Genomic DNA, 26,633 nt, shown 5'->3' on the forward strand with positions numbered 1-26,633 from the left:
TCACTGAAGATTGTGTCTCAGTACATCCTAGGATGTAGGTGTATCTCAACATCAGGAAATCCTTTCTGGATCACAAGGTACAATGTAAACAAAATATTTTCCTCAAGTCACCTGGCATTCATTAGCTAATCAGCACCAACCACCATCACTCTGCATTCCCTCAAATTCACACAATTTTGAATGCTTGTTTCGTACCTCCTATTAACCTCCTGCATGTTCAGAAAACCCTCAGCATCTTAAGTCTCAGCTCATAACCAAGATTTCTGGTAAGAGCTCAGCAATTAATATCCAACCATCTCCAAAATCTTGTACAGCTGCCTAAAATGTGGTATAAAGTTTCCTCGTTTTTTTGGCTCCATTCCTCTATTAGTAAGATTTTGAATTCAATATCCTTAAAAAACTATTCAATTTGTGTTTATATCTTTTCAGAATTCTGTACATCTGCTTCTAGGCCTTTGTTTCCTTCATACCTTTTAAAATTGTCATGTTAAGTTCATTTATCAATCCAACTAAATTGTATCACTTGACACTTCTCTACATTAAATTTCATTGGCCTTGTACCTTCCCATTTCACTCTGTCTAAATCCTCCACGAGTCTGCTTCTGTCTCCCAAATGGTTACTTATACCTCAAGGTTTCATACCTACTGCAAGCTTTAAAATTATGCCTTATGAATGCAATTCCAAACCAGCAATATACATCAAAAAGAACAGTGACTCTAATATCGAGCATCACTGAAGACATCATATATCTCCCCCCATTGTGCAAAGCATTTTAATTTCAGTACAACAATCAAAATATACTCATGTAGCCTCTTTAGCATTGGTGTTTCCATACCAGCCCATGATGCTCTCCACTGTGCATCTATAGAAGTCTGTCAAAATTTTAGATGCCATGACGAATCTACGCAAAGTAGAGACACTGTTATGCCTTCTTTGAGATGGCACTTGCTCACTGGTCCCAGGAAGGATCCTCTGGAAAGATAGCGCCAAGGAATTGAAAGTTACTGACCCTCTCCAACTCTGATCCCCTAATGAGGACTGGTTCATGGACGCCTGGTTTCTTCCTCCTGCAGTTAATAATCAACCCTTTAGTTCTGCTGATATTGAGTAAGAGGTTGTTGTTGCGGCACCATTCAATCAATCTCCCTCCTATATGCCGATAAGATATGTCCTATATACAGTACATCCTTATCATAGTTTATTGTATCTTTTATGTACTGCAGTCGCAAAACAATTAATTTCATGACATATGTAGTGATAATAACCCTGATTCTGATTTTAGATATCTAAGCTTTCCTACTGTCTATCCCACCTATCGTTTTAAAGTGTATTAATTACATTTTCATGTATTATTAATCGTGCTTAATTATTTAAACTACTTTATGTTTACAGACTGTTTCACTGCTGACGTGAGGCCAGCCAGCTGACCTGAGAGTGGGTCTTTGTTCCTATCATCTGTCTCCTGCTCACTGAGCCCCTTCTGTCTCTTTGTGGGGGTGTCAATGTGAGCTGCAGCCACCATCAAGGGCACTCCAAGCCATTATTTCAAAGAAGCGTGGAGAATTTTGCTTTGCTATCTCTCAGTCAGCAAGTGTACAACAGATTATCCAGTCATTACTATAAAGCCGGATGAATATTGGCTGGCATTATCCTGGCATTAAAGTGATTTGGGACATTTTGAAAGTGCAACAGAAATGTGTCTCTTTAACCAAAATTTATCCTCAAATAAAGTACACTGATAAATTAGAACGATGCCATTTTGCCTCAGTTTCAATTTTGACCTTAAATGAAGCACTCACTGCAGACTAAGCAACATAGCCCTACAGCAGTTGTATTTTTAGGCCAATGATTGACTCATTGTATTGGAATGGAAAGAGGTGTTGATCCGAGATGTCTCAGAATACAAAATGGAAGTGCAGTAGAAATCTGATCTGGTCCTCTCTGGTCCCACTCACCATAATTCTGACTTGGAGCCTATCAGCCATCTGGGACAGGTGTCAGCTATAATGGCAGCCGATGGGTTCACGGAAAGTTGAGTGGAAGGGAATTGGTAAGGCGGTGAGTGGCAGATATGTGAGCCCAAGGGAACAGAATCAGCAATTTCGCACTATAATCTGTGCATAACAGCTTTACCAATCTCCACATTAAATCAAAGTATAGGCAATATTTGTTCTCCTTGTCCTCACCTACCACCCCACCAGCCCCCAGGTCCAACGTATAACTCTCCGTAACTTCCGCCACCTCCAACGGGATCCCACTACCCAGCACATCTTTCCCTCCCCACCTCTTTCTGCTTTTCGCAGGGATCGCTCCCTACACGACTCCCTTGTCCACTCGTCCCCCCCATCCCTTCCCACCGATCTCCCTCCTGGCACTTATCCTTGTAAGCGGTACAGGTGCTACACCTGCCCTTACACTTCCTCCCTCACCACCATTCAGGGCCCCAGACAGTCCTTCCAGGTGAGGCGACACTTCACCTGTGAGTCGGCTGGTGAGGTATACTGCGTCCGGTGCTCCCAGTGTGGCCTTTTATATATTGGTGAGACCCGACGCAGACTGGGAGACCATTTTGCTGAACATCTACGTTCTGTCCGCCAGAGAAAACAGGATCTCCCAGTGGCCACACATTTTAATTCCACGTCCCATTCCCATTCTGATATGTCTATCCATGGCCTCCTCTATTGTCAAAATGAATCCAAACTCAGGTTGGAGGACCAACACCTTATAAACCGGCTGGGTAGCCTCCAACCTGATGGCATGAACATTGGCTTCTCTTACTTCCGTTAATGCCCCTCCTCCCCTTCTTACCCCATCCCTGACATATTTAGTTGTTTGTTTTTCTCTCTCTCCCTGCCCATCACTCTGCCTGTTCTCCATCTCCCTCTGGTGCTCCCCCTCTCCCCCTTTCTTTCTCTCGAGGCCTCCCGTCCCATGATCCTTTCCCTTCTCCAGCTCTGTATCACTTTCGCCAATCACCTTTCCAGCTCTTAGCTTCATCCCACCCCCTCCGGTCTTCTCCTATCATTTTGCATTTCCCCCTCCCCCTACTACTTTCAAATCTCTTAGTATCTTTCCTTTCAGTTAGTCCTGACGAAGGGTCTCGGCCCGAAACGTCGACAGTGCTTCTTCCTATAGATGCTGCCCGGCCTGCTGTGTTCCACCAGCATTTTGTGTGTGTTGTTGTTTGAATTTCCAGCATCTGCAGATTTCCTCGTGTTTGCAATATTTGTTGATGGCTCCAGTCTACAGATTTAGTGACAGAAACAATGGGAAAATGTTAAACAATTGTGCCCGGAAGCAGAGATTTTGAATACTTTAAGGCAGTGGAAGGTGGTTTCTTGATAAGCATTGAAGAGAATGGTTACTGAAAATAGACAGGAATGTGAAGCTGAGGTTGCAGTCAGACCATCCATGATCTTTTCGAGCAGCATCTATAGAGGGGAATAAACAATTGAGACCCTTCAAGGCTGAAATCTGAGACCCTTCATCAAGAATGAAAGATCTCAGTTTGAAACATCAGCTATTTATTCCTCTCCATAGCTGCCGCCTGATCTGCTGAGTTCCTTCAGCATTTTGTACATGTTACTCAGGATTTCCAACATTTGCAGAATCTCTTGTGTTCATGGTCTTCCCAAACGGCTGAGTGGTCTTGGGGGAACAAATGGCCTATGCCTGCACCTAATTTGAATGTCCATTGTCAGATTCCACAGACAGATCATGAAGTAGGTAGCAGGCTTTTTTTCAGAATTATAAGGGAGCTAATGCTTGTTTGAGATGAGCAGCATGGCTACATAATCAGGTTGGTACCATCGTCAACACACTGCCCTTGACAAGGGGGATTTTATAGGGAGGCACAGCACTGAATTCAGGTAGATCTGCCCACTGTTTGCATACCAAAGAAAATAGCTGAGTTCATATGACAGGACAGAAACTGAGCTCCACTTGATTTTCCAGTCAATAACCAACAAACAATCCAGGCAGAGATGTCAGATCTAGCTGTCAGGAAAAAGGCGGGGAAGATGAGACTTCACAGGACAGAATGTTATTGTTGTTTAAATAGAATGAGATTTATAATCGAGGGGCAAAAACAGACCATTAGAGGTTAATACTTAGAAATATGTGTTATGTTTTGGATCAGTGTTCGCAATAATAAGGCAGAAATTGGCAAATTTAGCCCTCGTCTAGCCAGTGTTGGGAATTAAAGACCCACATCACTATTTAAAATATAGCATAGATAAGGCACTGGTAATCAAGAATTGTTCAGGACTGGAGAGAACTCTGTCTTTTCAATGTTCTGGGTGACAAATGTTATTTTCATTCAAAGTCAGATGAAGTCAGCATAGACAGCACAAGGAAACATTTTGCTTAGTGCTAGTAACAAAACCTCATGAACTCAATTCAAAAATGGCTTCCTATAGATTACCATGATTTAATGTTATTTTCAAAGATGCATCTTGCACAGTTATTTCAAATCTAATTATCACATCCCCCCACACAGCACTTATCCCATCCAAAAATAACATCAGAAATCCAAGTCTTGTCTGAGATCCTGGAATCTATGATCCCAGGATCTCTCATTACCTGTCAAAATAAAAGGAACCAGGGTTATTCATTTCTTTGGACAGATTCATTAATTTCAGCTGCTACACACAATTCCTTGCTGACTCGTGATGCTGAATGTCACTGATTCCACCAGGGAGAGTGGCAATGGAACCTTCTCTGTCCAGGTGTAACCTTGCTCATTTTTTAGTGTAAGATAAGCCAACTGAGGAAAAATATCTTAATAAGGATGTTTAGCTTCACTACTTATGGAAGTGTGAATCAACTCATTGAAAATATTTTATTTAATTGAAGCTACTGTTTAGTTTAAATGAGCAAAAATAAAAAAGCCAGATTTTGATGCATTCATTTCAGATGCTTTGTAATGTGATTCCACTCCAGACAAACAATAATTATTTCAACAAGCTCTCCAGCTTCACACTGTAGGAAACAGGCAAGAGCAGTGTTTATTAATGTGGTATGCACCAGTATCATCAGGAAATGAGATAAATATCTGCAGGGTTCCCCAATCTACCCTATCAATGCCTCTTTCCCCTTAAGGTGTTATTATCATCATCGTCATTATAAGACCATAAGTCCTAAAGACCATAAGATATAGAAGCAAAATTAGGCCATTGAGTCGGCTCTGCCATTTCATCATGGCTGATCTAATTTTCCGCTCAGCCCTAATCTCCTGGATTTCCCCTGTATCCCCTCATGCCCTGACCAATCAAGAATCTATCAACCTCTGTCTTAAACATACATAAAGACTTGGCCTCCACAGCTGCATGTGGCAAAGAATTCCACAGATTCACCACTAAAGAAATTCCTCCTTAACTTCATTCTAAAAGGACACCCCTCTGCAGCTGTGTCCTCTGTCTTAAACTCTCCCACCATAGGAAACATCCTTTCCACCTCCACTCTATCGAGGCTTTTCATCATTCAAAAGGTTTCAATGAGGTCACCCCTCATTCTTCTAAATTATAGTGAACACAAGCCCAGAGCCATCAAACACTCTTCATATAAAAGGCCAATCAATCCAGGAATCATTTTTGTGAAGCTCCTTTGAACCCTCTTCAATTTCAGTACATCCTTTCTAAGATATGGGGTCTAAAGCTGCTCACAATAATCCAAGTGAAGCCTTACCAGTGCTTTATAAAGTCTCAACCTTACATCCTTGCTTTTATATTCTAGTCCTCTTGAAATTAATGCTAACATTGCATTTACCTTCCTCACCACTGATTCAACCTTAAAATTAACCTTTAGGGAATCCGGCACAAGGACTCCCAAATCCCTATACACCTCAGTTTGTTTGTTTTTTGTAGTTTTTTTGTAATTTAGAAAATAGTCAACTCTTTCATTTATTCTACCACAGTGCATTACCATACACTTCCATCTGGCAAATGGTATTCCATCTGCCATTTCTTTGCTCATTCTCCTAATCTGTCTCAGTTCTTCTGTAACCCCTCTACTTCCTCAAAACTACCTGTCCCTCCACCTATCTTTGCATCATGTGCAAAACTTTGCAACAAAGCCATAAATTTCATCATCCAAATCACTGGCATATAACATAAAAATAATCATCCCAACACAGATACCTGTGGAATACCACTAGCTGCAGCCAACCAGAAAAGGCTTCCTTTATTCCTACTCTTTGCCTCCTGCCAATCAGCAACTGTTTTATTCATGATAGATACTTTCTTGTAATACCATAGGCTAGTAGCTTGTTGAGCAGCCTCGTGTGGCACCTTGTCAAAGGCCTTCTGAAAATCCAAGTACACAACATCAACAGAATCTCCTTTGTCTATCCTGCTTGTTATTTCTTTAAATAATTACAGCAAATTTATCAAGCAAGATGTTGCTTTGAGGAAACCATGCTGACTATGGCCTATTTTATCATGTGCCTCCAAGTACTTTGAGACCTCATCCTTAGTAATCATCTCTAACATCTTCCCAACCACCAATGTTAGACTAACTGGTCAATAGATTCCTTTCTTCTGGTTCTCTCCTTCTTGTAGAGTGGAGTGCCATTTGCAATTTGCCAGTATTCTGGAACCATTCCAGAATCTAGTGACATTTGAAAGATCATTACTTATGCCTCCAAGATTTCTTCATCCACCTCTCTCAGAACCCAGGTGTGTAGAACAACTGGTCCAGGTAACTTACCTACTTTCAGACCTTTCAATGTCCCAAAAACCTTCTCTCTGGTTATGGTAACTTCACACACTTCATGGCCCCGACACATGGAACTTCCACTGTACTGCTAGTGTCTTCCACAGTGAAGACTGACGCAAAATACTTATTCAATTCATCCACTATTTCCTTGTGTCCCGATACTACTTCTCCTACATCGTTCTCCAGTGGTCTGATATCCACTCTCATCTCTCTTTTACACTTTATGTATCTGAAGAAACTTTTGGTATCCTCTTTCATATTATTGGCTAGCTTAGTTTCACATTCTATCTTTACCATTATATTGACTTTTTTAGTTGCTTTCTGATGGTTTTTGATAGCTTCCTAATCCTCTAATTTCTCACTAATTTTTGTTCTCTAATATGACCTCTCTTTGGCTTTTATGTTAGCTTTGACTTCTCTTGTTTGTCATGGTTTTTGTCATCCTGCCTGTTAAATACTTCCTCTTTGGGACTTATACATCCTGTGCCTTCCAAATTGCTTCCAGAAATTCCAGCCATTGCTGCTCCGATGTCACCCCTGCCAGTGTACTTTAGATTCTTCTTCTCAAATTTTAGGGTGAATTTGATCATATTATGATCACTTTCCCCTGAGGGTTCTTTTACCTTAAGCTCGCTAATCCATTCTGATTCATTGCACAAACTCAATCCAGAATAGCTGAGCCCCTCATGGGCTCAACCATAAGCTGCTCTAAAAAGCCAGCTCGTCGCCACTCTAGAAATTCCTCCTCCTGTAATCCAGCAGTAACCTGATTTTCCCGATCTACCTGCATATTGAAGTCCCCCATGACTATTACAACATTGCCCTTGTGGCATGCATTTTCTATCTCCCATTGTCATTTGTAGGCCACATCCTTATTGCTGTTTGGGGTTTGTGTACAACTCCCATCAGGGTCTTTTTACCCTTGCAGTTCCTCAGCTCTATTCACAATTACTCAACACCTTCCAACCCTATGTCACCTCTTTCTAAAGATTTGATTTCATTTTTTACCAATGGAGTAATTGCGTCCCCTCGGCCTTCCTGCCTGCCCTCTTGATACAATGTGTATCCTTGGACATTAAGCTCCCAGCTATAATCTTCTTTCAGCCATGATTCAGTGATCATGAACAACATGATCTACAACATCATACCAGCCAATCTGCGACTGTGCTGCAAGTTCATCTACCTTATTCCATCTACTGTGCACATTCAAATATAACACCTCCAGTCATGTATTCACTCTTTTTGATTTTGTCTGTCTTTAACATTGCAACTCATATTGTTGACTGCAATTTTGCCCTTTCAGCAACCTCTCCTCACTACACACTGCCTCTGTTTGTAAACCAGCTGCCTCATCTTCAGCACTGTTATTTGCCTTTCCTACAATACTTCTTACATTTAAATATAGGCAGCTCAGGACACTAGTCACACCATGCTCAATCTTTTGAGTCCTAACTTTGTCTGAAGTCTTACCGACATCTGCCTCCACAACCTCTCCAATAACTGTTCTGGCACTCTGGTTCCTATTCCCTTGCAAATCTAGTTTAAACCCCTCCAGGCGGCATTGACAAACCTTCCCACTAGGATATTAGTCAACCTCTGGTTCAGGTGCAAACCATCCCTTCTGTACAGATCTCACCTTCCCTGGAAGAGAGCCCGATGACCCGTAAATCTTATGCCCTCCCTCCTATGCCAACATCTTTGAAAGCTCGAAGAGCTAAAGCTCCAAGATCACTACTCTGACTCTGTGCACTCAGATGATGGCCGTTGCACTTGCCCCTGCCTTCCTTTAATTTGCTCTTGCTAATCAGTCCCAAACACCAATTGGTCAGTGATCAAAGCTCTTTTTTTTTCTGTATCAATCCACTGCTGCCGCCTTTTGTACTTGGGCAGTGGACCTGATTGAGTTCTCCTCCCTTCAAAACCTCCAATGTCTGGATTGGCCGCTGATCAAAGATATATATTTTTTAATGTGCTGTGTCATATGACATAGGTGATTATGATTATTGATCTTGGCAGATTTTTGTACAGAAGTGGTTTTCCATTGCTTTTTTTGGGCAGTGTCCTTACAGCATAGGTGACCCCAGGTATTATCAATAATCTTCAGAGATTGTCCGCCTGGTGTTAGTGGCGGCATAACCAGGACTGGTGATCACCACCTGCTCACATGGCTTTATGGGAACTCGATTCAGCGGGGGGGGGGGGGGGGGGGGGGGGTTGCTGTAGGTACTACACGTTGCGTTGGGAAGATGGTATGCATTGTCTATTTGGACTTTAGTAAGGTACTTAACAAGGTAGACTGATCCAAAAAGTTGAGGTACATCAGACCCAAGGTGAGCTGGTTAATTGGATCTAAAATCAGCTTTGTACTGGTGAAAGATACTTTTCTGAGTGAAAGTCTGTGACCAGAGAATTACTGCTGGGATCAGTATTGGAACCCTTGTTGTTTGCAATATATACTGACGACTTGAACGTGAATAATTAGTAAAGTTACAGGTGGCAAAGAAGGTTGTCTAATGCAGGTGGAAAATTGGGTGAGCATACGCTAAAAAGCAGCGACAAAGCAATTATATTGTCTGTTATTTCTGCTGTTCTTCTGTCATCCTTATGGTTCTGAGTATAAGTCCAGTAGAAATGATGGCTCTTTCCCATCCTGCGCGGTCCCACCTGTGTCACTTTCCTCTTCTCTTATCCTCACTTTCTCTTGCACTGGGATTAGCCACACCTCTTGCAATCCTACCTGCCAAGGGCCTTGCATTCCTCCTTGCTTTGATTCTTCTCTGTCAATATTCTCCACTTCTCTGCTGCAGTGCCATAAACTTAAAGAGAAAAATCTATCACAGACTACATTCAAAGTCATGCGCAATGCACCTCTTAAACTAATGTGTTTCATTTCATTTTACCAGGTTATAGTTCCTATCAGTTGCCCACACACAGAGAGATTAATACAATGGATCAGTACTGAGCCTTTACTCAATCTTGCTGCAAGCAATTCAGACTTGTGACTGAGTTGCACGATTTAAGTTTATAATTTGCTTTCTTACGATAAGTGCAGATTTTTCTTTAAGTGAGACCCTTGAACTCTCCTCAGACGTGATGGTGGAATGAATTAGAACAGGGAAAACACAGATGGTAAGAGCATATGAATAAAGTTGGTTCCAACATTGTGTCCATCAGTAACTGGGTTGTTAATTAATCGAACATGGCCTAAATAGCACTGACAGTCTGATTAAAAAAGTGGGACTGGGGTCAAAGTCTTTCATTGATGCATTAGAATGTGGAAAAATAGTCCTCTTCTAACAAGTCGATGCTCATTATTTTGACATCAAGCCTTGACCCTTTGTAAATTGAATTATCTACTATTCAGCCTATATTTTTCCATTTCCTGAAAACCATTGAGCCCTTTTAATTATAGTTCAGAGTGGTCATATCAAGGATTTCTTTCTGTAAAATCTTGCACTGTCACCACATCAAATTTAAATTGGGAATCGGTTGTAATATTACCAGCAGTTATTGAAGTTACTTATAAGCGTCTTTTATTCTCACATGCAACTGAAGATTGGGTGTAACAACATACAGATCCTCAAATTTCGATGTTAGACCTTTCAAAGTGTTCCCCTTTCTGGCAACTTCTTCACTGAAACTTAAATTCAAACAATCACAATTCATTTCACCACTTTGCAAAAAGAAAGTATTCACTTCTTTGCAGAAAGAAAGCATTAACTTTGGAATCAATTGTTGTTGATCCAATAATGTTTGCCCTGACAAGCAAAGAGATGAACATTTGCAACTGGTTTATGACATATTGGTGTCATCCAGGGCATATTGTCAAGTAAAGTCAGAAATCCGTCTGCTGTAATGGATACATTTCATAGCAGATCAGGGTCAGTTCTGTTACTGGGAATAGTGTGGAAAAGTTCATCTCTATAGTCTTATTGTTTCTCGACTCCTTTACAGCCTGGCTTCCCACAGACCAAGGCTCTGATGTACCTTTCACCCTATAATTTGCCGGGAGGCTTGTTTTTGTAGATTTTCTACTTCTTTTTAGGTAATTGTTCACTATTCCCCACTCCTCTTCTGAAGGTATTGATTTCTGGCTGTAATCCAGGCTCCTTGATATCTCCTGATACCATGACTGAAAGGCCATCCTTCCTCTGTGTTTCATTATTCAGAATATGGACAAAGTTGGCACTCGCTGCCTGCCTCTACTATCCAATGTTGAGTGATATTCAAAGGCCATGAGAGATAGGCGGGAGGTTAAACTTATTTAATAATTTAGTTAAAACATGCACTCTTCCACATCGTTCCACGATACTCAACATTGAAACAGCTGGCTTTCAAGAATTCAACATTTCTGCTTTGCTGCTAGCTGTCTAGACATGTGTGAGAATGGCCTTCCTATACCTTCCCATTCTCACACAGGAAGAACATGTGGACAGTTGTGAACAACTTCCTCCACTGGGTTCCTACAAGGATTGAGTTTCTGAATATGAAACTATCTTTCATCATGAAAGGCAAAGAAGGTCGCACATCAAGGCACATTAGCCTGGAAATTCAATTACACAAAGCCCTTCCATTTCATTGTTATACAACTGACAATTGATTATTTTTCCTGGAGTTAAAATATGATGGCAGCCATTTTCTGGGTGGTTTCATGACTCTCCTAAGACTTCACTGAGTGTTCCTAGGCTTCAGTCATGCTTTCTATGTCCAAGCACAGCAATTAATTGTCTGGGGCACTTCTTGGTAGGAATTCAGAAACAATGTGGTCATTCTTGGCCACCCCCAGTTAGAAAATCAAGTAACTTTATCCAAGTGGCTTTCTGGTATTGAAGCAATCTTCCGTCCATTGCCTTGTGATCTCTAGTCTGCCTTCCAACTCCTGCTTCACCAACCCCCATTCTGTGCGTCTTCCAATGTTGCCGTATCCACTTCCTCCACCATTTGAAAAACTGGCTCCGATAACCCATTCCAATTCTTATGAGCCTCCTGCCCCAATCCTGAACCCTATATCCTCATCACCAGTCAACAATCATCCTATCTACCCTCCCCCCTCAAGACTCAGTCCCAAACTTCCAGTAAGATGGCATTGCTTTCGAATGCAGTGGGCTCTCGGGGGCCAAGCAAAGGTGTTTCTTTTCTTCATTAAAGACAATGTTAGACTCCAAGAGCTTTAAGTACTGCAGATCTGCCCTCTCAGTGAGCTGCTCATTAATCGGAGTAGCTGGACAGGGGGCTGGAGGAACTGGACTGGGTTTGGAAGAGCGAGATCGGGTGTTGGAGGTGCTGAACAGGGTGAAGACTATGTCACTGCCTGCTACAGGAAGGCATCAGAGTTGGTGTGCAAAGGCGGTGTAGTGTAACCATGGGTGATTGTCTTGGACATTTCTCTTGTGATCACAAGATCCTGTCGGAAATTGTTAATGTAAGATGTTGCAGGTCTGTTTCCCCAGTTTGGTGGCGCAACAAATGGTGGAGGACTAGGCGTCAAGCCGTGGGTTGCCTGCTGCTGCAGTCCAGGAGAGGAGACATTCGGAGGTGGTGTAGCGTGGCATCCGTGCTCGGTTGGGGGCTGGCCTCTTCCTTTAGTGATGCCCTACTGTGTTCGACTAGTGGAATGACAGGCTGCGTATGCTTGTCAGCACACTGACAGGAACTGCACCATCAGTTTGCAAGACATGTCGCTCAGGGATTTGGGTGATATATATGTTTTTTTGCTTGACTGTGTGTGTGCGCACACTATTTTGAATTTGCTGTGACACACATAACATGCTGGAAGAACTCAGCGGGCCAGGCAGCTGAGACATTTCCGGCCGACACCTGTCAGCAGCAGATGCTGCCTGGCCTGCTGAGTTCCTCCAGCATTTTGAGTGCATTGCTGGGATTTCCAGCATCTGGGGGTTTTCTCTTGGTTGTGATTGAATTTGCTGTGTATGCTTTGCATCTTGTCCCAGAGGAATATTGTTTCATTCGGCTGTATTCAAGTATGGCTGAATGATGATTAAATTTGAATGTGATTTGATTTGATTTGATTTGAAAGCCTTGCCTTGATACCCATTGCTGGAGTTCTTCCCATCCCCATCAGTCCAACAAATGCTGGATCCTCTCTCTCAGTCCTCTGCTCACCCTGATACCACAGCTCCTGAATCTTCCACCTCACAACCTCAAAATCCTGGACTCTGATGTCAGACACCCAACCCCTCCCTTGGCCACAGCCCAAGACCAATCAGGCCAATGGGTATCTTGTTTAACCCCATTTTCAGGAAAGCAGTACTGAAAGACATGCATTTGACTCTGATGCAAATGACTGGGATGATTGACCCCTGTTACTTCACCCATCCAGGGCACTTGTCTAATACACAACATCCTCGGCCAATATTTCTCTAATTTCTCAAAAAAAAAGAACCCTTTCTAATGACTTCAAGGCACAGGTTCTTACAAGCATCAGGAATTGAAACAGTTAACAGACTCTGTATTCTGCTCAGGTTGAGTGACATTTCAGCGATATAAGAAAACAGCACTGCTACCCACATGCATTATTCCTTCCCTTATCGATGTGTCAAGTACACACAGATTATACGCATACACACACACACAAACCCGAAGCAAAACTAATACATTTTATTCATGTGTGGAAAACAGAGCAGTCTATTAGTTGAAGCCAGGGTCCATTTTGTATGTGGCCATTACAACACACAAATGTAAATGCTCTTTTCCCACAGCAGGACTCACTCATTTGAATAAGCCCATTTGAGAAGCCATCTGTTGCAACACCAGAGCTCCTATGGGTTGTGAAGCCTTGTCTTCTATACTTGCCTAATGTTCTGATATTTGCTTTGGATTCTCTTTTATTTCAGAGGTTCTCTCACCTGCTGAGCAAGCTTTTGCTCCAGAGCCAATCAGTGGTGAAAACTGAAAGTAACTCAATTGGGCTCCTTTGGTGTGCCTACCTTTTGTATAGGTCTTAACTCACTGTGCTGGCACGGGAACAGAAATTATCGTGAACTAAGCATGTCAGCAAAATGCTGTCAAGACATATGGGCAAATTGCTAACTGTGAATTTTTGCTGCTCACAGAATTAATGATATCTGCTGGGGCTCTGTGGTTCTTGAGGGGATGGTGTGCTGGATATCTCCTGTTATCTGTAACTACTTGAATCACCAAGCCAACAATTTAATTTGAAACAGTCCTGCTATATCATAACTTGAAGTTTTGTGGGATTTGCTAAACAGAATTATTCATGAGATGAAGCCGTGATTCTGAGAATTATTAACTTACCCACAGTGCCTCATTGTTGTTGACTTGATCTTTGAAGCATATTGACTATTAGGCTTTTGCAAGCAATTATTTTCACCAGGTTTGTGAAAACCATCCTTTCTGCTCATACTCTAGAGGGGTGGGTAGGTGAGAAGCATTAGTTCCATAGAGTCATAAACAATACATCAGAGAACAGGCCCTCCGTCCAATCTAACCCCTCCATTTTTCTATCATGCATGTGCCTATCTAAGAGTTTCTTAAATGCTCTTAATGCATCTGCCTCTACCAGCACCCCTGGCAGGGTTTTCCATGTGTAAAGAATTTAAGTCTGACATTCCCCCACCCTACGTTCCTCCAATCACCTTAAAACTAAGTCCCCTTAGTATTAGCCATTTACACCCTGAAAAAAAGTCTATGACTCTAGGTTCATCACCCTCCACTTGAAGAAGTTACCATTCAGATCCCTTTTAAATCTTTCCCTTCTCGCCTTAAACCTATGTCCCTTAGTTTTTGGTTCCATTTCCTTGGGAAAAAAAGACAGCGTTTATTCATCCAATCTATGCCTCTCATGATTTTATACTCTTTAAAGGTCATTCCTCAGTCTCCTATGCTTCAAGGAATAAAGTCCCAACCTGCCCAACCTCTCCATATTACTCAGACCTTCAACTGCTGGCAGCATTCTCGTAAATCATTTGCACTCTTTCAATCTTACTGAGCACGTTCAGTATCCTCACATCCCATCCATCCACAGACTGCAAGTCCCTTCCCAAAAGCTCTGAGGAAGTGCCTTCACCAGAAGGAGCAAAATGCTTCAAGTCCTCAGCTTACCACCATATTGCCAAGGGCAATGCCCCAATCGCAAAAGATGCACAAGTATAAAAGGATTTCTCATTTTATTCTATAAATGAACCACAACAGATACAGGTTTCATAGGATCCATCTGGTTTAACACTCTTTGTGCACACTGGCATGTACTTTAGAATATGTGAATGAGTGTATGTGTGGTGTATATGTATCTGTGTGTATATGTATGTTTCTGTGTGTCTGTGTGTTTATGTGCGAGTCTCTGTCTCTACACATGTGTAAATCATGTCTCTGTTAGCTCAGGAAAACAGGAGTGGTAGCCAGAACTGAACAAGAAGATTGTCATTTTGTATTTTGCCAGTATTTGATTCTGAAGGGAATTTAGGGAAGATACCTGACGTAGGATGCATGTCACTGGTACTGATCCTGGTGAAGATCTCCATGTAACAAAACAATATCAACAACTGAAAATGACATTTCCGTGGATGCTGACTGATGAGCCGAGTTCCTCCAGCATTTTGTGTGTGTTGCTTTGGATCTGCAGAATCTCTCTTGTTTATGATTTGGTTATTCCTGCCCTTGTTTTCCTCTCTAACTACAATAAATATTACCTCCAGTCCCCTGAGCTCTTAACTTGAGCAACGATTTTTAATATAGCTCATCATCACATACCTTTTGAAAAGGATTCATCACATCCACTGCTTCCATTTGAATTACCTTGATGGTTGCACCTTCAATAAACACTAACAGATTTGTCAAACACAATTTTGTTTTCATAAAATCACGTTACCTCGAGCTAAGTCACTGATTACATCCTGATAACTGATGTCAGGCCAACTGGTCTATCATTACCTGGTTTCTTTCCCCTCCCGTCCTGAAAGGCAGCCTGTCATCCAGCCTCCCACAGCTGTGAAAACTGAAGATAAATATAGTCTCCCTGCAGCTGATTAAAAAGCACCTTCAGATGTTGACCATTAGGCTCAGTGGATTTTGTGGCAGAGTTGTTCTTTGAACATGAAATCTTTCTGACAGACGTTAATCAAGATGTAAGTTCTTCTTTTCAGAATCATATCAGAATCGGTTTTAATACCACTGGCATATGTGGTTTTGCACAACAGTACAAGGGGTGATTGATAAATTTGTGGCCTAAGGTAGAAGGAGTCAATTTTAGAAAACCTAGCACATTTATTTTTCAACATAGTCCCCTCCTACATTTACACACTTAGTCCAGCGGTCGTGGAGCATATGGATCTTGGACCTCCAGAAAGTGTCCACAGATGGGTGACTAATAAGTTTGTGGCCTAAGTTAGAAGGAGATGAGTTATTAACTTTAAACTTTCTGCATAATCACTCAAAGAGTTGTCCTGCATGTGCATGTAACAAGAGCTGTATAACTCATCTCTTTATACCTTAGGCCACGAACTTATTAATCACCCCCGCTGTGGACACTTTCTGGCTAACCTATAGCCTCTATTTTTCTAAGCTCCTTGTACCTGTCTAAAAGTCTCTTAAAAGACCCTATCGTATCCGCCTCCACCACCGTCGCCAGCAGCCCATTCCACACACTCACCACTCTCTGTGTAAAAAACATACCCCTGACATCTCCTCTGTACCTACTCCCCAGCAGCTAAACCTGTGTCCTATTGTGGCAACCATATCAGCCCTGGGAAAAAGCCTCTGACCATCCACACGATCAATGCGTCTCATCATCTTATACACCTCTATCAGGTCACCTCCCATCCTGCGTCACTCCAAGGAGAAAAGGCCGAGTTCACTCAACCTATTCTCATAAGGCATGCTCCCCAATCCAGGCAATATCCTTGTAAATCTCCTCTGCACCCTTTCTATGGCTTTCACATCCTTCCTGTAGTGAGGCAACCAGAACTGAGCACAGCACTCCAAGTGGGGTCTGACCAGGGTCCTATATAGCTGCAACATAAACTCTCGGCTTCTAAATTCAGTTCCACAATTAATGAAGCCCAATACACCATACGCCTTCTTAACCACAAAGTCAACCTGTGCAGCTGCTTTGAGCATCCTATAGACTCGGACCCCAAGATCCCTCTGATCCTCCACACTGCCAAGAGTCTTACCATTAATACTATATTCTGCCATCATATTTGACCTACCAAAATGAACCACTTCACACTTCTCCAGATTGAACTCCATCTGCCACTTCTCAACCTAGTTTTGCATCCTATCAATGTCCTGCTGTAACCTCTGACAGCCCTCCACACTATCCACAACACCCCCAACCTTTGTCTCATCAGCAAACTTACTAACCCATCCCTACACTTCCTCATCCAGGTCATTTATGAAAATCACGAAGAGTAAGGGTCCCAGAACAGATCCTTGAGTCACTCCACTGGTGACCAAACTCCATGCAGAATATGACCCATCTACAACCACCCTTTGACTTCTGTGGGCAAGCCAATTCTGGATCCACAAAGCAATGTCCCCTTGGATATCATGCCTCCTTACTTTCTCAATAAGCCTTGCATGGGGCACCTTATCAAATGCCTTGTTGAAATCCACATACGCTACATCTACTGCTCTTCCTTCATCAATGTGTTTAGTCACATCCTCAAAAAATTCAATCAGGCTCGTAAGGCATGACCTGCCCTTGACAAAGCCATGCTGACTATTCCTAATCATATTATACCTCTCCAAATGTTCATAAATCCTGCCTCTCAGGATCTTCTCCATCAACTTACCAACCACTGAGGTAAGACTCACTGGTCTATAATTTCCAGGGTTATCTCCTCCTTTTCTTGAACAAAGGAACAGTATCCGCAACCCTCCAATCCTCCGGAACCTCTCCTGTCTGCACTGATGATGCAAAGATCATCGTCAGAGGCTCAGCAATCTCCTCCCTCGCCTCCCACAGTAGCCTGGGGTACATCTCATCCGGTCCTGGCGACTTATCCAACTTGTTGCTTTCTGAAGCTCCAGCACATCCTCTTTCTTAATATCTACATTCTCAAGCTTTTCAGTCTATTGCAAGTCAGCACTACCATCACCAAGATCCTTTTCCATAGTGAATACTGAAGCAAGTACCTCTGCTATTTCCTCCAGTTCTATACATACTTTTCCACTGTCACACTTGATAGGTCCTGTTCTTTCACGTCTTCTCCTCTTGCTCTTCACATACTTGTAAAATGCCAGGGTTTTCCTTAATCCTGCCCACCAAGACCTTCTCATGGCCCCTTCTGGCTCTTCTAATTTCCTTCTTAAGATCCTTCCTATTAGCCTTATAATCTTCTAGATCTCTAACATTACCTAGCACTCTGAACCCTTTTTAAGTTTTTATTTTCTTCTTGACTAGATTTATTACAGCCTTTGTACACCATGGTTCCTGTACCCTACCATAACTTCCCTGTCTCATTGGAATGTACCTATGCAGAATTCCACACAAATATCCACTGAACATTTGCCACATTTCTTCCGTACTTTTCCCTGAGAACATCTGTTTCCAATTTAAGCTACCAATTTCCTGCCTGATAGCCTCATAATGCCCCTCACTCCAATTAAACACTTTTTTAACTTGTCTGTTCCTATCTCTCTCCAATGCTATTGTAAAGGAGATAGAATTATGATCACTATCTCCAAAATGCTCTCCCACTGAGAGATCTGACACCTGACCAGGTTCATTTCCCAATACCAAATCAAGTACAGCTTCTCCTCTTGCAGGCTTATCTGCAATTTGCAAGTGTCTTTGGTGCCATACTAATTCTCCTCAAACTTCTAATGAAATTGGTGTTGGACCTTCTTTGTAATTGCCTCATTATGTTTGGCCCAGGATAGATCCTCAGAGATGTTGATTCCCAGGAACTTGAAACTCCTTACACATTCCATTCTGATCCCTCAATGAGGACTGGTGTGTGTACCCTCAACTTACCCTTCTTGAAGTCTTCCCCAGAGTGGGAGGAATTAAAAGAGGAGGGGATGGCATTACTAGTCTGGAAACACATCATGGAAGTGCTCATTCAGGACAAACTGGAGAATTTGTCTTGTGAGGCTTTATGGGAGGCACTGAGAAATAAGAAAGGTGTGACCACATTAATGGACAATATTACAGACCACCCAACAATCCAAGGGATTCTTGCAAGAAACATAAGCTTTTTGTAGTAGGTGATTTTAACTTTCCATATATTGACTGGGACTCCCATACTGTAAAAGGCCAATTCAATAGTATCAGAAAGAATGTGGCAGGTGTAGTTTGGTACAAGCTCTTTTCTGCAAAGGAGCAGAAGGCCTTCAAAAGTGACATTTTTTGAATATAGAGTTTATATGTTCCTGTCAGAATAAAAAGTAAGAATAACAGATTTAAGAATAACAGGTTTTCAAGAGATATTGAAGCCCTGGTTAAGGTAGTAACAAATGAGGTTCTAGAGTATGGGAAATGTAAGAGAACACCAGGGCCCTGGAGGAAGGTTGTTCCGTTTTTTACTGTGTACTGTACTAGCAGTTTATGGTCGAAATGACAATAAATTTGACTTGACTTGACTTGAAAGAAATCAGGAGGGTTAAAAGAAGGCATGAGGTTGCCCTAGCAGACAAGGTGAAGAAGAATCCTAAAGGATTCTACGGATATTTTAAGAGCAAAAGGATTGCAAGGGACAAAAATAGGCAAGGCAGCATCTACTTCCTGGACCCTACACAGATTACAGTAGAGGAGGTGTTTGTTGTTCTGAGACAAATTAAGGTGGATAAATCCCCAGGACTTGACAAGATGTTCCCTCAGACCCCGTGGGAGACAAGTGCAGAAGTTTCCAGGGCCCTAGCAGGGATATTGAAATCATCCTTCATGACAGATGAGGTACCAGAGGATTGGAAGATAGCTAATGTTGTTCCACTATTTAAGAAAGGCTCTAAGAATAAACCAGGAAATTTTAGGCCAGTGAGCTTGACGTCAGTAGTGGGAAAGTTATTGGAAGGTATTCTAATGGATCTGATACAGTATATGAGTACTTGGATAGACATGGGCTGATTAGAATAGTCAGCATGGCTTTGTGTGTGGTAGGTCGTGTCTAACCAATCTTAAAGAGTGTTTTGAGGAAGTTACCAGGAAAGTTGATGAAGGCAAGGCAGTGGATGTTATCTACATGAACTTTAGCAAGGCATTTGAAAAGGTCCTGCATGGGAGGTTGGTCAAGAAGGTAGTAAATTACATTAGACATTGTCTTTGAGGGAGAAGCCAGAGTGTGGCATTAGATGGTTGCCTCTCTGACTGGAGGACTGTGACCAATGGGTGCCGCAGGGACTGATGCTGAGTCTATTGTTGTTTGTCATCTATATCAATGATCTGGATGATAATGTGGTTAACTGGATCAGCAAATTTTCAGATGACACCAAGATTGGGGGACGTAGTGGACACAAGGAAGGCTATCATGGCTTCCAGTGGGATCTAGACCAGCTGGAAAAATGGCAGATGGAGACAAGTGTGAGGTGTTGCACTTTGGTAGTACCAATAAGGGTAGATCTTTTACAATGAACGGTAGGGTATTGAGGAGTTGCGGTGGCAGAGTGAAGTTAAGATGGCGCTAAACAGCAACTCCTTTGCTTGCATCTTTGGAAACAACGTTATTTCCATCTTTAATATCTTTATTTTTCACTTTCAGGGTTCTTTTGAAGACCCTGACCTGGAGTTTTACGCTGACTCCAGTTCTTTGTGGGAATGGGACCCGTTCTCAGGGTTTCAGAACCGGCTGTTGTTTGGCACGGCAAGGGTTTGGCCTGAGAGCCCAGCTAAGATCTCGGGGCTCTGGAGATGGTCAGATCGAGGGTTGATGTCACGGCAGGAGACCCATACGTTGCAGGGAGTCTGTAAATCTACTGCTGTGTGCCCGAAGACCCAGGATCTTTGCAATCTTCGGGCACAGAGCTCAAAAAAAGCAATATAACGGACTTTTAACATCGTAAACCAGCGAATGTGACAGAACTACCACATTTGTGCACCACTGTGAGATACTCCATCTCTTCTGCCTTTCAAAGACAATGCTGTCCAGCCTTTGTGGAGGATGGTGAAGCCATCAGCCTGCAGTGCTGCATATGAAATTGTGGGGGGGGTTGAGTGGGATGAGTGGTGAGGGGGTGTAATACCTTGTGTTAGATATGTCCATTTGTTGGAATTAATCATGCTGACTATGGCCATCAGATTCAAAGGTGGGAAGGGCTTTGCCTGCGATGGACTGGGCTGTATCCATCACTTCTTGTAGGCTTTTCCTTTCTTAGGCATTGACGCCTCCATACCAGGCCATGATGTAACCAGTCAGGATACTCTCCACTGTCCATCTATAGAAGTTTGTAAAAGTTTTAGACGACATGCCAAATCTGTGCCAACTTCTAAGAAAATAAAGGTACTCGTCTGCCTTTTATGTAATGGCATTTATGTTTTGGTCCCAGACAGATCCTCTAATATGATAATGCCAAGGAATTGAAAGTTACTGACCCTCTCCACTTCCATTCCCCTAAAGAAGAGCTCACGGACTTCCAGTTTCTTCCTCTTTTAGTCAATGATCAGCTCTTTGGTTTTGCTGACATTGTGTGAGAGGCTATTGCTGTTGCATCATTCCACCAAATGTTCAATCTCCCTCCTAAATGATTCCAGGATTCTTGATCCAAGATGGCGGCGCGACGCAGCTTGCAGCGGCCACTCCGGAACTGATTATCTGTTATTTGTGAAGGGGGGTGCCGTACGCAATCATAATCGATTGAAAACGGACGTGGGAGCACGGAGGAACATCGGGAAATTCCAGGAAGACCTTCCACGTTGCTGCTGCTGCTGTGAGGTCCGGGACTCTGCTGAGAAGAACAGGCCCCCAGTCCTCAGGGTCGCGTTGCCGATGGCCGTTGGCGGGGCCGTCTTAATACGCTCGGCAGAGGATGGTGCTCGGAGAAGCTGTGCCGGAGGGGATGGTCGTCGGCTTGGAGGTTCGACAGACTCAGAGTCCTTTTGACGGACTCGGGTCGCTTCCATTGTGTGCTGCGTCTGCGTGGCTGAGCTGGGCGGCACCTTGGAAGTCCATAGCGGGGGTATTCCCTTCTGCCGCCGGCGTGGGATGGCGAGTCTGTCAGGACCCTGGAGACTTGTGGAAACTGTGGTGATTTCTTTTGAACTTACAGTCCTTTGACGTCTTGGACTATTTTTACTGTGCCCATAGTCTGTTTTTTTTTATCAATTATGCTATTGTTTGCACTGTTGTAACTATATGTTGCGATTATGTGGTTTTGTGCAGGTCTTGTAGCTTTAGTTTTTGGTCTTGTTTTTGTCTGGTGGATTTGGAGCTCCTTTCCAGGGAATGCGCTAGACGGTAGCGCGATATTAATACGCAGCAGCCTCTCTGGACTCTGGATTGGGGATTGCCAAATGTTACGTGGATTTTCTGGTGTAGTCTGTTTTGTCATGTGCTTTTGTGATATCATTCTGGGGGAACGTTGTCTCATTTTTTAACTGCATTGCATTTGTGGTTTCTAAATGACAATAAACTGAATCTGAATCTGAATATGCCGACTTGTCACCGCCTTTGGTTCGGCCAAAACCATGGGGTCGTCAGCAAAATTAAGTACGGCACTGGAGCCCTACGTAGCCTTACAGTCATAAGTACAAATCGAGTAGAACAGGGGACTAAAGTTTCCATGCCTCTGTACCTATGTACCTGCTCCTTCCCAGATAGGGTCATTGTTATATACAGAAAGAAAGAATATGAATCTTCAGATCTAGACATATCATAAGCAAGCAGAGTGCAGCAGTGAGCTGGTTCAGAAATCTGTTCCTGAACCAAGGGTAAAATGTTCTGCTGCATGAGTGCTTCATTAAAGCCAATGGGATATGATAAATCCCAAGAGTGAGCCAGCCTGAGTCCCCATATATAGAATCAACAGTACCATTAATTATCAAGGCCATAAAAAATTCATAAATAAAACCATGTTGATTCTTTATAATGTATTATATTTTATGAATTTAACACAGGATTTAATAGATTTGGCAGTTGAGCATTGTCTTTCACAATTTGTTTGTAGTGTTAATTGAGCCATCGTGTGCAGTCAAAATAAGAAATAGTTTTGGTAAGAGTTCATACTAAGAAATATATTCACAAAGGACTATAATGTTGCTGCTTGTGATATCTAAATAGAATTCTCGGTCTGTTTTATTTCATTACATTTTATCTTCTTGTTTACATAGATAAACTGTTATACAAAAACAATCAATTATTACATCAAAGTAGTCAAACTTTTCAAAATTCCAACAAATTTAGTGTTGTTAAAGTGTGCCGCTTTACATTTGAGATGCTTTTGGTAGTTGTTGCCAAGAGACTCCAAAATTTAGGCCGAGACCAACCATCAGCCGTGCAAGGGCTTATAAACTATAAAGGGTCACAAGACAAACTTGAGTAACATCACCGACAGCCCTTCTCATTGAGCCTGGTGCATTATGTGCACATTTTGAAAAGTAATGAATGGGATGTCACCACCTGATCCAACAGTTTCCAGTGCACATGAATCTGCAGCAACCATTGCGGATGTATAATCAGCCCTCCAGAGAGTGAAACTATTGAAACCACAGGTCCAGGTCATGGCCCTGGCCATGCCCTTAAATGCAATGTAGATCCCCTGCCAGGAGTAGAGGCAGACATTTTTAACCTCTCTCTGCTTTAGGCTACGGTTCCCTCCTGCTTTAAAAAGACCACCATCATACAGGTACTATATCTGAGAGAAACAAGACAACAAACCTTAACCACTACCACCCAGTGACTCTGACATCTACCACCATGAAGTGCTTTGAGAGGCCGTTCAGGGCACGCATCAACTCCAGCCTCCAGAAAATCTCGAATCACTGCAATTCACCTACTGCCAAAATAGGTCTACAGCAAATGCCATCTCCCTGCCCCATCTCTAGAGTATCTGGACAGTAAAGTCACCTGTACCAGACTATTGTTTATTGACTACAGCTCCGCCTTCTATATTCCAAGCAAAATCATCACCAATCTCTAGACCCTGGGAGTCATTGCCTCCCTTTGCAACTGGTTCTTGGACTTGCTGACCAACAAATCACTATCAGTAAAGATAGGCAGCAATACCTACAACACAATTATTCTAAACACCTTTGCTCCACAAGTTTGCACCCTCAGCCCCCTACTGTAGTTCCTGAACACTCATGGTTGTCTGGCCAGATCCTGCTCAAACTCCATCTACAAATTACAGATAATGCCCAAATAGTGAGCTGCATCTCAAATAGCAATCAAATAGCAAATAGCAATGTACACATCAGACTTCCAATATAACTCGGAGTCCTGCCATGTGCAGAAGTTCGCTGACGACACGGCCATAGTGGGGTGTGTCAGGAATGGACAGGAGGAGGAGTATAGGAAACTGATACAGGACTTTGTGATATGGTGCAACTCAAACTACCTGCGTCTCAATATCACCAAGACCAAGGAGATGGTGGTGGACTTTAGGAGATCTAGGCCTCATATGGAGCCAGTGATCATTAATGGAGAATGTGTGGAGCAGGTTAAGACCTACAAGTATCTGGGAGTTCAGTTAGACGAGAAGCTAGACTGGACTGCCAACACAGATGCCTTGTGCAGGAAGGCACAGAGTCGACTGTACTTCCTTAGAAGGTTGGCGTCATTCAATGTCTGCAGTGAGATGCTGAAGATGTTCTATAGGTCAGTTGTGGAGAGCGCCCTCTTCTTTGTGGTGGCGTGTTGGGGAGGCAGCATTAAGAAGAGGGACGCCTCACGTCTTAATAAGCTGGTAAGGAAGGCGGGCTCTGTCGTGGGCAAAGTACTGGAGAGTATAACATTGGTAGCTGAGCGAAGGGCGCTGAGTAGGCTATGGTCAATTATGGAAAACCCTGAACATCCTCTACATAGCACCATCCAGAGACAGAGAAGCAGTTTCAGCGACAGGCTGCTATCGATGCAATGCTCCTCAGACAGGATGAAGAGGTCAATACTCCCCAATGCCATTAGGCTTTACAATTCAACCGCCAGGAGTAAGATATGTTAAAGTGCCGGGGTTGATTGTATTTAATGTATTTAAGTAAACTACTTAAGAACTTTTTAAAAGCTATTATTAATGCTTTTGGAGAGAGTGATTTAGATGCATATCATATTTTTACTGAGTTAAGTATTGTATGTAATTAGTTTTGCTACAACAAGTGTATGGGACATTGGAAAAAATGTTGAATTTCCCCATGGGGATGAATAAAGTATCTATCTATCTATCTATTTACAGGAAGGAGATAGCAAGCTTAGTGACATGGTGTCATGATAAAACCTTCCCTTTAATGCAAAAAAAAAACAAAGCGAGCTAATCATTGACTTCAGGAAGAAAAGTTTGTGCACATGTTCAAAGGTGTTGAGGTTGAGATGATTGAGAGCTTCAAGTTCCTAGGACTGGACATCACCAATAGTCTGTCCTAGTCTAGTCATGTTGATGACTTGACAGGCAAAACTCAGCAATGCCTTTCCTTCCATAGGAGGATAAAAAATTAGGCATGTTCTTGTTGGTGCTTACCGATTTTTATTGATGCACCGTGGAAAACATTCTACCTGGATGCATCGCCGCTTGGCACGGCAACGGCTCTGCACATAGAAACTGTGAAGAGCTTTGGACGCAGCTCAAACGTATTAGATAAACTAACCTCCTGTCTATGGGCTCCGCTTAAACTTCCCAATATATCAGTAAAGTAACGAGCATAATCAAAGACTTCACGCCTTCTTCCCTGAGCATTCTCCCTTCTCCCCTCTTCCGCATAAAAGCCTGAAAGCATGCCCCACCAAGCTGAACACAGACGCGATGTAATGATGCAGCTCTATAAAACTCTAGTTAGGCCACACTTGGAGTACTGTGTCCAGTTCTGGTCGCTTCACTATAGGAAGGATGTGGAAGCATTGGAAAGGGTACAGAGGAGATTTACCAGGATACTGCCTGGTTTAGAGAGTATGGATTATGATCAGAGATTAAGGGAGCTAGGGCTTTACTCTTTGGAGAGAAGGAAGATGAGAGGAGACATGATAGAGGTGTACAAGATATTAAGAAGAATAGACAGAGTGGACAGCCAGCGCCTCTTCCCCAGGGCACCAGTACATGGCTTTAAGGTAAGGGGGGAAAGTTCAAGGGGGATATTAGAGGAAGGTTTTTCACTCAGAGAGTGGTTGGTGCGTGGAATGCACTGCCTGAGTCAGTGGTGGAGGCAGATACACTAGCGAAGTTTAAGAGACTACTAGACAGGTATATGGAGGAATTTAAGGTGGCGGGTTATATGGGAGGCAGGGTTTGAGGGTCAGCACAACATGGTGGGCTGAAGGGCCTGTAATGTGCTGTACTATTCTATGTTCTATGTCTATGTTCTGTCATGATCCTTTCAAACTCTTGAATAAATCTCTTCTACGACAAGATGAAGTCCCATCCTCTCATTGAAGATATGTTATCAATGACATATTAGTGATGAGAAACCTGATTCATATTTTGATTCTGAATCTTAACCACACAATCTATCTCACGATGGTCTTGCATTTTATTGTTTATGTGCACCACACTTCCACTGTGGCTTTTACTGTTTATTCGGCATTGTTACTGTTTTACCTTAATTTGCCTCTAGTTCAAGGTCAAGTTCAGGTTTAATTGTTATTTAACCATACATAACTGTATAACTGTGTGGAATGAGCTTCCTGTAGAAGTAGTAGAGGCCAGTTCAGTTGTGTCATTTAAGGTAAAATTGGATAGGTATATGGACAGGAAAGGAGTGGAGGGTTATGGGCTGAGTGCGGGTAGGTAGGACTAGGTGAGATTAAGAGTTCGGCACGGACTAGGAGGGCCGGAATGGCCTGTTTCCGTGCTGTGATTGTGA

General features: G+C 42.6%; 1 long non-coding RNA gene across 1 annotated transcript; it reads right to left on the minus strand.

Moving 5' to 3' along the window:
* Nucleotides 1-9,458: 9,458 nt before the first annotated feature.
* Nucleotides 9,459-15,497, minus strand: LOC140734117 (uncharacterized). Its single transcript, XR_012100480.1, has 3 exons — nucleotides 15,446-15,497; nucleotides 13,991-14,100; nucleotides 9,459-9,531 (listed from the first exon to the last, which is right to left on the minus strand). It is a non-coding gene; the product is annotated as an uncharacterized lncRNA (long non-coding RNA).
* Between the last annotated feature and the right edge of the window lie 11,136 nt (nucleotides 15,498-26,633).

The sequence above is a fragment of the Hemitrygon akajei genome, chromosome 10, assembly GCF_048418815.1.
Source record: "Hemitrygon akajei chromosome 10, sHemAka1.3, whole genome shotgun sequence".
Lineage (NCBI taxonomy): Eukaryota > Metazoa > Chordata > Chondrichthyes > Myliobatiformes > Dasyatidae > Hemitrygon > Hemitrygon akajei.